Source organism: Cricetulus griseus, unplaced genomic scaffold (genome assembly GCF_003668045.3).
Source record: "Cricetulus griseus strain 17A/GY unplaced genomic scaffold, alternate assembly CriGri-PICRH-1.0 unplaced_scaffold_573, whole genome shotgun sequence".
In the NCBI taxonomy this organism is placed as follows: domain Eukaryota; kingdom Metazoa; phylum Chordata; class Mammalia; order Rodentia; family Cricetidae; genus Cricetulus; species Cricetulus griseus.
The window spans coordinates 1-11,533 of record NW_023277334.1 but is presented as its reverse complement, the minus strand read 5'-3'; the positions used below and the strand labels follow the sequence as shown (position 1 = coordinate 11,533).

The 11,533-nt window shown below is 44.0% G+C and overlaps 1 pseudogene; it reads left to right on the top strand.

Moving 5' to 3' along the window:
* Nucleotides 1-317: 317 nt before the first annotated feature.
* Nucleotides 318-1,144, top strand: LOC103159431 (annotated as a pseudogene).
* Nucleotides 1,145-11,533: the final 10,389 nt, after the last annotated feature.

Genomic DNA, 11,533 nt, shown 5'->3' with positions numbered 1-11,533 from the left:
AAAAGGGAATTTCTACAGGTAAGGCAAAATTTAACTCATTAAATCAGGAGTGCCATGGCTGGCACCTGACAGCTTGCTCTCAGAGAAGGGTAGGCAACTGTCCAAAATTCCTGTTAACATTCTTTTGCTAATTGCTGGTTGTAAACATCCTGCAGCCTCCCTAGGTTGGAAGTCTGTTGGCCCCAGGCTTCTGCATCTCAGGCCCAGCCTGGCCCCAGCCTCTGTGATTCTCTTGTCCTAGCAGCCGCCCACCAAGCCCGCAGACAGCCAGGTCGCCAGCGATGCCCCCACAGCCGAGGGGTCCCAGGCAGAGGGCCATGTGGTGCCAGAGGGCAGAGAAGGAAGCCGGCTTTGAGGCAGAGGGGGAGGACAAGGACGACAGCTTCCTCCTGCTGCAGCAGTCTGTGACTCTGGGCAGCTTGACCGATGTGGACCAGCTCATCGCCAAGATTGGCAAGTCGCTGAAGCTGGACACAGCGCACGATGGCCCTGCCTCGCCGAGTGCTGCCCCGGGCCCCCCGCCCCTGCGGGTCCTGGCTGCGATCTCAGTGGAACAGAACCGGTCCCCGGCGAGGCAGATGCTGCGATCTTCTGTGCCTGCAGAGACCGGGGCCCCAGCTCACCCCGGAGCCATTCTCTGCATGCTGTGGGAGCGCGGGCGTGTGTGGAGCCAGGCGGCTCCCTACTGCATGGCGGAGCTCACAGCGGGCACCAGCGCCCTATGCCCTGTGTCCCGGCAGCCTGGCCTTGAGGGACCTCCAGTGACAGGCAAGCCGAGAACCCCGCAGCCTCTCTCAGGCCCGTGCAGGCGGAGTTGGCCCCAGAGCAGAGCCATGTCCCGCCTTCTGCAACAGCGAAGTGGATCTCAGCCTGAGACCCACACCAGCGACGAAGACCCGCACCAGCTCCTGCAGCAGCTCCTGCTTTCGGGAAACCTCATCAAGGAGGCAGGGCAGCGGCAACATTCACTACAACTACAGCTACAGGCAAATCTTTCTTCACCCCGATTCTCAAGCCTCTGTCCGCCCCTGTGCAGGAGCCACCATCACCTGGGAGCCCTTGAGCGGCATGCAGTGACCCTGGCACTTGGGTGAGGAGGGTGCTGCTCAGAACTGGGGAGGACTTTCTTGTCCCTGGCAGCTAACAAGCAGGGTAGCTTCCTCACCAGCCTGTACCTGCGGACCAAGGGATTCACCCAGATGTGGCTAGTAACAAATCTACACTTCACACCCAAGTGACTGGAATTGGGGCTGAACTGATTATAGGATTTTAAGTTAACTGAACTGTTTTTGAATAAATGTGTTCAGGTTTTTGTTAAAAAAAAGAGAAAAAAAAGATCCTGCAGACAAGGGGATTATTGACAATGCCCAGTGACCTTCTAACCCTGCAAGCCCATGCCCTGTCTTATTTCACTCAAATGTATCTCACTTAAAATATATAGCTACTGCTATACTCTACATTGTATAACCTGAAGTAACCATGGAAACCCTGTAATTTGTGGTTTTCAACCTTATGGTCTGCCCCTGTAAATGCTTCTATTTTTGGGTGGTTGGTATCTCACTTGCCCGCCATGCAGTGAGATCCTAGCTGGCAGCTTTAAATAAAAAGAAACCTTTTGCTTTTGCGTCAGAGTGTCAAAACCTTGGTTTAGTCTCTGGGCTCCAGGAACCTGGAACAACATTTTGGTTTCCTGACCATGAAACTCAAAACTATCCCAGGACTCAGAACTCGTAGGTTTTCAACCCCAACTAGTTGGTTGAGTAAATGTTTTATGTTTGTCTGTTAAGTTCATGTTCCTCTAATTTATGTAGCTAGGAAACAGGTAATAGAGGTAACAGGCCAAGAGCTTGTCAGATTTGCCTACAAGGCCAGACCTGGGAAACCTAGGAGAAGTCCTCAACTTCCCTTTTAAGGCAGGTATTCTATGGAGAGTTGGATCAAACCTGCAATATAGGTAAAAATAGGTGGTCTAATTGAGAACTTCTGTTGGTAAAATAGGGAGTCCAATTGAGGACTTCCATTAGTAAATGTAGGAATCTAGGTATGGCCCTTTATTCCTAGTCTCAGCCCTGTGTTTGTTGTTTGTCAGTTTGTCTTCTCTGGAAGGATTATGACTCAGGACAGAATCTAAAGGGACAGACCCCTTCTTCCCCTTTGATAAACAGGGGGGGGAGTTACAGCCTGGTGGAAGACAGAACCCTTTGGCTCCTTGCATGCCCCTAGACCAGCCTGGGCTGCCAGTCTCCTGATGGAGGCTCCTGGGGCTACATAAAAGCCTGTGAATGGCAGAAACTCAGAGCCTGCTTGTCCAGGGGCTTGGTGAAGCAACTGGCTTGGAGCAGGACTTGCCCCGCCCTATCCTCTGCCTGTGGGGTGCACACTGTGCTAGCCAAAGGGTGGGTGCCTCCAAATCTAAGTGTGCACCTCTGGCCCTGCATTCCTGGGAAGCTGAGGTCCCAGCAGGTCTATGGGCAGAAGGGGCTCAGAGGGTAGCAGCAGGCCTGTGATTGCTAGAGGGAGGGGCATCATCAGTGTTGCTCAGCCACCCAGGGAATGTTGCTCAGTGTTGCATCTTCACCATTGCCCAGTAAGTGCAGACAGCGTGAATGCAGCCTGGGTGGCACTTGCTTGCTCATGAGGCCTAAAAGGCATGAGTGAACCTTTGGAAACCTTGCTGCTCTTAGGAAAGCCATGGTCCCCTAAAGTTAACACTCACTGGCTCACTTGCCTGTCACAGCTCTCTCCAGTGCTAGCAGTGGGATTCCTGCACCCTGACTGAAGAGTTGCCCACTCCTAGCCAAACAGGCTTGGCTTTGTGCTGTAAAGTTACAGCCTATGGATGCTAGATTACTGTTATTACACTGTAGCCAGACTTCCCTCCACCAGGGCTCCTCTGGTCATTCAGATACAAGGGCTGGTTACAAATTGTTATTGGTTAGGGTAATGAAAAATGTTTTTCAAAACCACTGGCAGCCAAGGACAGTTTGTGCCCATCAGTGCTGCCTCCATTTCTTCCTAAGACAATTATGTTAAATTATGCCATTCTGTATACTTTGGGAAGGTTTGACGTTTAAAGAAAAGTCAAAGATACATTATGTTTAAAAATACAGCTTTTCTTTCTAGAGGAAAAAAATATGTGTTATATTTATCCAAACGTAATGAGTTACATTTATTGTCATCATTTTAAAAAAATTGTACATATTATTATTAACTAAGAAAGATGGGCAATTTAGGGTAAACGTTTTTATGTCAACTAAAATATAATAATAATAAAAGTTGTATATAGTTTTACTGTCAGGGGCTGGGAATGCAGTGCCTGCACTGTGTGTGATTCCTGCTAACAATTAAGATGGAGAAATAAGGTTAAAAAATGGATGGTATGTAGATGTGATGGCTATGTGAAGACTTGGTATGATCAGTCTGATGCAAGAAGACCAAATGTGTTAAAACATTAGATGTAGGAGATGTCAAATGGGGGTGCACATTCAGATGTCCACAGAATACACCAAAGCATCACAGAAGAGCATTGGAAAGAGCTTAAGGTGTTGAGAAGTGTAGGGAGCCGTCCCTGCATTCTCCATTACAAGATGGCGCCTGCATCCGGCAGGCACCGAATGTAAACAAGATTATTGTGCAGGCGCTGGGTAATTTTCCATTCCTTGATCTCTGCCTATTCCGTGGCGTCATATGGCCGGATGAGCTACAGCCAATCATAGGGTAACACGTCCCAGGCGGCGGCTGCCAGCCTTTATTAGGGGACGGGATTCTTAGCTCAGGGTCTCCGCTCTGGTAAGCTTATGCTCTCCTCTCAAGACGCATTAAAGCTTTCCTGCAGAAGGATCCGAGTGTCCCGTGTATGATTTCTTGCTGGCGAGAAATACAGAGAGCGCGCGGGACATATGGTGCCGAAACCCGGGAACATGTGAACATTTCCAGCACCTCGGAGACCCCTCTAACGAGGCGGATTCAGAACTGCAGGGTGGTAAATTCGGAGAGGTATGTTTTTTCTGGACTTTGGCTTGGGAATGTTGCTATTTTGGGAGGTTAATATAGAGGCTTCTATGCTTTTACTAGGAGCTATTTTGATTTTTCTCACTGTTGTAACAATCTTAAAGAAGTCCAGAATTACATATCAGAAACCGAATGTGGTGAGAGATGGGGCGCGCCCAACAATAAAATATAAGAAAAAAGGACCTCCCGGGATGTCTAGTGACAAGGGAGTGAATAATTTGTTAACAAAAAAAACAATAAATAAGAAAAAAGGACCTCCTGGAATGTCTACTGACAAGGGAGTGAATAATTTGTTAGATGATTCTGTAAATAAGTTTAAAGCTTTAAATCTTGATAGCTCTGATGACTCTAAAAGCTCAAGAGATAAAGTTTTAGAGGAAACAGCTCAGCTAGGTAAAAAAGAAACAAAAATGGAGGGAGAGAAAATAGGAGATAACCGGTCACACCCCGGTAAATTTAAGAGAAATAAAGACTCAAAACCTAGCCTCTGCCCTACAACGAAACTAGAGGCCTTGGAGCTGAGCAGCTCAGACTCTGAGATTTTAGACTCTAGCAAGGAAGCAGAGCTAGAGAAAGAAGCAGCACGATACCACCCCGATAGATATCGGCTGCCAAAAATGCCAGCGGGTGTGCTTCCATCAGCACCCCCACTATTTGGTACCGACTCCTTTTTACCATCAGAGGAGCGGAGAAAATTGCAGATGGCTTTCCCAGTCTTTGACAGGGGAAAAGGCCGCACATGTTATTCAAAACTTCTTAGAGGCCTGGGGTGCCTGGGAAAAGCCTCATATCCTAAAGTTGCTCAAGTAATTTATGTATGCTTGTTTTAAAATGTTCTATTTCCTGGTACGGCCATTTTGTAGCTGGTCACATGACTGACGGTAGCCATTTTGCTAAAGTTAAAAAAAGGATACTTAGACCGCCATCTTAACTAAAGGTTACCACATGGAAATTAAAAGTACCATCTTAAAAACAAGTTTTTCAGTTAAGATTTAAAATGTTAAAGCTTCTATATATTAAAAAAAGACCTTAAGGGAATTTAAATTTCTTTTTAAAACCAGTTTTTCAAATGTTTGATTTTATTAATGTTTGTACTTAAAGAGCTTCAATTTAAAATTTTTAAGCAAAGCCTAACAATATAAAGTTCTTGTTTTTATAAAAGATGCTAATCTATTATGTTGGTAGCACACACCTTTAAGCTCAGGATGTTGGTGACACACGCCTTTAAGTTTTGGGCGTTGGCGGCATACGCCTTTAATCCCAGCACTAGGGAGTAAGAGACAGATGGATCTTTATGAGTTCAAGGCCTGCCTGGTCTGGCAGATCAAATTCAAGGACAGGCTCCAAAGTCACAAAAAAAACCTGCCTCAAAAAGAAGTTAAGCTACTGTTTAAGGAAGTTCAGCTGTATTACAGAAATAAGACTTTACCTAGCCACCTGTGTGCTTCTTAAAAACAGATAATGGGCCGGCTTATACCTCTCAAAAGTTCCAGCACTTCTACAGACAGATGGAAATTACCCATCCAACTGGCCTACCTTATACAAGGCATTGTGGAACGTGCCCATCGCACACTTAAGTCTTATTTAATCAAACAAAAGGAGGGAATGGGAGCATCCTTACCCTCGGTGCCAAGAGTTGCAATATCCATGGCACTCTTTACCCTTAATTTTCTAAACACCGACGCTCAGGGCCATACAGCGGCCAAGCGTCATACCTCAGAACCTAAAAGGTCTAAGGAGATGGTAAAATGGAAAGATGTCTTAACTGGTCTTTGGAGAGGCCCGGATCCTATTCTCATAAGATCCAGGGGAGCGATATGTGTTTTTCCACAGGATGAAGAGAATCCCCTGTGGATCCCGGAAAGACTCACCCGAAGAGCCCCTTTGGACCCTCAAAAGTCGGAACTCCACCCTCTCCCCGGGAGTTGAGAGCCGCTATTATCCAGATTAACTCCTGTCCTTGACGGAGGGACTGTCATCATGGATTGCTTCAGCTGTCTCCTATTTTAAGGAAATGGGTATGGAGATGGGATTGTTTGGTGCAGCCGTTTGCTGCGGATTGATGTTGCTTCTCTGGCTGGTCTGTAGGCTCAGGGCTCAAACTAAGAGAGACAAGGTGGTTATCGCCCAAGCGCTTGTAGCTTTGGAACAAGGGGCTTCCACTGATATTTGGCTAACTATGCTTAAGCAATAGGCCACTGGCCAGACAGCTCTTGCACACCCGGAGCCTAGGCTCATTGCACAGGGTAGAGTGCCTGGCTTGAGCAGCCCATGAGGGATGTCGAGCAAGGCATCGCACAGAGAGTTGCACAATATGCAGGCTTCTCTGGGAGGCATGTTGTCCTACATAAGGGTTGCCTGCCCTAGTCTCCCTTTCCCAAAAAAACGGCAGAGGACAGGTCGAGAGCGCTTCGGGTCAAGCTAACAGCCTGATGGCGACTCTTGTACACAGTCTTAATATTTGATTGGGAAGGTACAACCTCTGCCTCTATCCCTCAACATATGGGTGACCTATTTGCTTGTAATAATATAAAGCCTTTTCATTAATTAATAAAAAAAGGGGGATATGTAGGGAGCCGTCCCTGCATTCTCCATTACAAGATGGCGCCTGCATCCGGCAGGCACCGAATGTAAACAAGATTATTGCGCAGGCGCTGGGTAAATTTCCATTCCTTGATCTCTGCCTATTCCGTGGCGTCATATGGCCGGATGAGCTACAGCCAATCATAGGGTAACACGTCCCAGGCGGCGGCTGCCAGCCTTTATTAGGGGACGGGATTCTTAGCTCAGGGTCTCCGCTCTGGTAAGCTTATGCTCTCCTCTCAAGACGCATTAAAGCTTTCCTGCAGAAGGATCCGAGTGTCCCGTGTATGATTTCTTGCTGGCGAGAAATACAGAGCGCACGCGGGACAGAGAAGGATTCTACTTCTCTGAGCAATAAACAATAAAACAGGAGAGTTGTAAGGAGGCATTTAATACAGTGCATTACCCCTGTACAAATGGAAAAAAGGTAAGTTCAACGTTTCTAGACGAATATGGATGTTAATTTTTATACAATGCCAACAGAACAGGCTAAACTGGGGTATATTTTTCCAAAGATGACAGCACAGCTAAAGTTTCCAAAAATTCCAAATATATACAAATAATGGTAGTATGTTATGCATAAATAGCAGCAATAGCTTTTCCAGGCCCGCAGTCATTTAAACAAAATAGTAGAGACACCCAACAATATCCATTAAAAAAAATAAAAACCAAAATCCCAGAAAAAAGGCACAGTTCTGTTACCCTTGTGGAACCAGGCACCATTTTCTAAAAATCAACTTGTCAACCATCATCTGAAAGGAAACCATTCTGAGAATCATCATTAAAAGCAGCTCTGATAAAGCACGGTCACTACTATGTATCATAAAGCAGGTCCACATATGAGTGAGACCGTATCATGTTTGTCTTTTTGTGATTGGGTTACCTCTCTCAGAATTGTTTCTTCTAGATCCATCCATTTTCCTGCAAATTTCAAGATTCCATTTTTTTTTTCTGCTGAGTAGTACACCATAGTGAAAATATACCACATTTTCTCTATCCATTCTTTGGTTGAGGGGCATCTAGGCTGCTTCCAGTTTCTGGCTATTACAAATACTGCTGCTATGAACATGGTTGAACAGATCTCCTTGTTATATGAATGTGCTTCTTTTGGTTATATGCCTAGGAGTGGAATTGCAGGATCTTGTGGTAGACTTATTCCCATTTTCTTGAGGAGACACCATACTGATTTCCAAAGTGGCTCTACAAGTTGGCACTCCCACCAGCAATGGAGGAGTGTTCCTCTTTCTCTGCATCCTCTCCAGCATAAACTGTCATTGGTATTTTTGATTTTGGCCATTCTGACAGGAGTAAGATGGTATCTCAGAGTTGTTTTGATTGGCATTTCCCTGATGGCTAAGGATGTTCTACACTTTCTTATGTGTCTTTCAGGAATTTTAGATTCCTCTATTGAGAATTGTCTATTTAGTTCTGTACCCCAATTTTAATTGGATTGCTTGGTGTTTTTGAGAATAGCTTCTTGAGTTCTTTGAATATTTTGGAGATCAGCCCTCTGTCAGATGTGGGGTGGTGAATATTTTTTCCCAGTCTGTGGGCTGTCATTTTGTCTTGCTAACTATGTCCTTTGCCTTACTGAAGCTTCTCAGTTTCTTGAGGTCCTATTCATTCATTTTTGATATTATTGTCTCTGCTACGGGTGTTATTTTCAGGAAGCGGTGTCCTGTACCAATTAATTCAAGGGTATTTCCCACTTTATCTTCTAGTAGGTTCAGTGTGGCTGTGTTTATGTTGAGGTCTTTGATCCATTTTGACGTAAGTTTTGTGCAGGGTGAAAGACTTGGGTCTATCTGTAATCTTCTACATTTTGCATGCAGTTATGCTAACATCATTTGTTGAAGATGTTCTCTTTGTTCCAGCGTATATATTTGGATTGTTTGTCAAAAATCAGGTGTTTGTAGGTGTGTGGGTTAATTTCAGGGTTTTCAACTCTATTCCATTGGTCTACCTGTCTATTTTTGTGCCAATACCAAGCTGTTTTCAGGACTATAGCTCTGTAATAGAGCTTAAAGTTAGGGATGGTGATGCCTCCAGAAGATCCTCTATTGTACAGGGTTGTTTTGGCTATCCTGGGTCTTTTGTTTCTCCATATAAAATTGAGAATTGCTCTTTCAAGATCAGTGAAGAAATGTGTTGGGATTTTGATGGGGATTGCATTGAATCTGTAGATTGCTTTTGGCATGATTGCCATTTTTACTATGTTGATCCTGCCTATCCAAGAGCATGGGAGATCTTTCCATTTTCAAGTTTCTTCTTTAATTTCTTTCTTTAGAGACTCAGCAGTGAGTGATTCTTGATTGGCCAGCAAGACTAACCACATTGTTTTCCTTGATTGGTGGCACCACCTAGTGGTCACAGAACATAAATTATTTTTGGATTCTGACCCATAAAAATTACTCTTATCCTGAGTTTTATGTGTAGACCATAATTAACAGGTATGCATTTAGTCAACACACCATCCAGAATTATCAACAAATTTGCTACAGAAATTAAAATGGGAAAAATAGTATACAATTTGACTGTAGATAGCAGAACTCATATCCTTGTCCCAAGAACTTTCTACTAAATTTCTAGAGGGTATAGTGCATAAGAGTCTAGTAGAAGATTGCACTGACTAAGAAAGGACATTTCTGGAAGGGAGTGAAGGAGTTTCCCTGTAGTGCTGTCAAAAAACTATGCAAGAGGCAGCCAGGTGGAAGACAGACTTGGGGTGGGTTTTAAAAAAAATGGATGTTCTTGACTACTGAGCATGTTTCTATCAAAGAGTCCAGCCAGGAATCCTGCAATTCTTTGATTGAACTGAAATGTAGGAACAGTGGTCAGCAGATTCATAACTGGGCAATCCAGTCAGTTAGAAAATGAAGAGAAAATACCAGTGAACTGAGCCCTCTAGGGTACGTGCCTAGAAAACAGAATCACTGACAATCAAAGTGCTGGGGATGACAATTTCTCAAAGCAACATTATTGAAAATGTGCTAAATAAATGTTTATAGATCCTAATCCCAAATCAAACATGGTTCAAATTCCTCCATTCAGTGAACAAGTAAAGAAAAATCAATAGATAAGTGATGATATCATCACACTCAAGTCACTGGACTCCAAAGGGGAGACAGTAAAAATTACCTCACTTATGAAATGTAGAACAAAGTGTATCTATTCACCTTGATTTTTAAAAAGTTTACATATGTGTTGCTGCTGATGTTGGATGTGTGTGTGTGTGTGTGTGTGTGTGTGTGTGTGTGTGTTTGAGGACAATTTGCAACAGTCAATTTATCTGTCTACCATGTGGGTCTGACACACATCAAATCTTGAGATTTGGAGTAAGCACCATTATCCAACTGATCCATCCTGCCAGCCCAGGATGTTTATTTCTCATTTCAAACTCAATCTAGAACAATACATATAATCCAGGAAATAAAGTATTAAAAACAGCAAGAGGAGTGAAAGGCATGGAAGTCAAGTGTGTTCTTTTTTCTTTTTCATGATTTGAGACCATTTTTTTGTATATTCCAGCCTGACCTGGAAACCTGAATATGCCCTGAATTGACTTCAGACTGCAATACTTTCCAGCAGCCTTACACATCCTGGAAGACACAATCCACCATGCCCAAACTCAAATATGGTTCTGTAATTCATATTGTAAAATAGAGAATAGAGCATATTAAAAATAATCCATAAAGAAAAAGAAAATGGGATCTGAGTGATGCCTTGGTGAGTAAGACACTTGCCACCAAATTTGTTAACCTGGGTTCAATTCCCAGAACTCACATGGTAAGTGAAAATTGGTCCTTTGAACTCTCAAAGTTGTCCTCTCTTTTCCAGATATAAAATTGCCTTTTAATAACAAAAGATGCTTAGTACTGGATCAAATGTTTAGAGGCCACAACACATTGGCATGACCAATGTGCACAATATAGAAATACTCATTTAAAACTTGCCTTGTAATTCAAACCACTTTTCTGTCGAGCATCAAAATTCTTGTTTCTCTGTGTTAAGCACACAGAATAAAGAATCAGGATGATGCCCCACAACATTTGCCTATGTATTAGAAAGCCATCCTGAGGTACATGGAAGGAAATTGGGATCTATCTGGCCCTAAGGGATGATGGAAAAAGAGATAAAATGGAAATACAAACTGTGAGCAGTTTCTCCTCTGAACTGTAAATATCAATGCTGAATTTTTGACAGATTGTGTGGCTTTATTTTGTTGGTTTTCAGAACTGAGGTCAAAATTAAGAGGGATTTGGGGGCATTCGTATTGTGCCACTAAAGGTAAATTCTTGGACCTGTGAAAGACAGACCAGAGGGAATTCATTTACCAATAATGTTTTCATTAATCAAGAAAGACAGAGGTTCGAAGATGATCAGAAAGCATCTTAGTTCCAACCACAAACAATGCCGACTGGTGATGCACTGCTGTTATTCCCATGACCCTCCTGGGAAGCTTCCTGGAAACCTAAGTGTTTGGGTTTGGGGGGAGTATGGTTGCAAAGCTGAAACTTAAAGGAATTGATGGAAGGGCACCACTAGGAGTGGAGCCTGCGGCTTAATTTGACTCAACATGGGAGACCTCACCTGGACCAGGCATGGACAGGATTGACAGATTCATAACTCTTTCTTGAATCCGTGGATGGTGGTGCATGGCCATTCTTATTTGGTGGAGCAATTTGTCTGGTTAATTCCAACAAGGAAGGAGACTCTGGCATGCTAACTAGTTAAGTGACCCCGGAGTGGTCAGCATCCTCCAACTTCTTATAGGGACAAGTGGCATTCAGTCATCTGAGATTGAGCAATAACAGGTCTGTGATGCCCTTAGATGTCTGAGGCTGCATGCACACTACACTGACTGGCTCAGCGTGTGCCTACTCTATCCCAGCAGGAGAGAGTTACCCATTGAACCACATTCATGATGGGGATCAGGGAG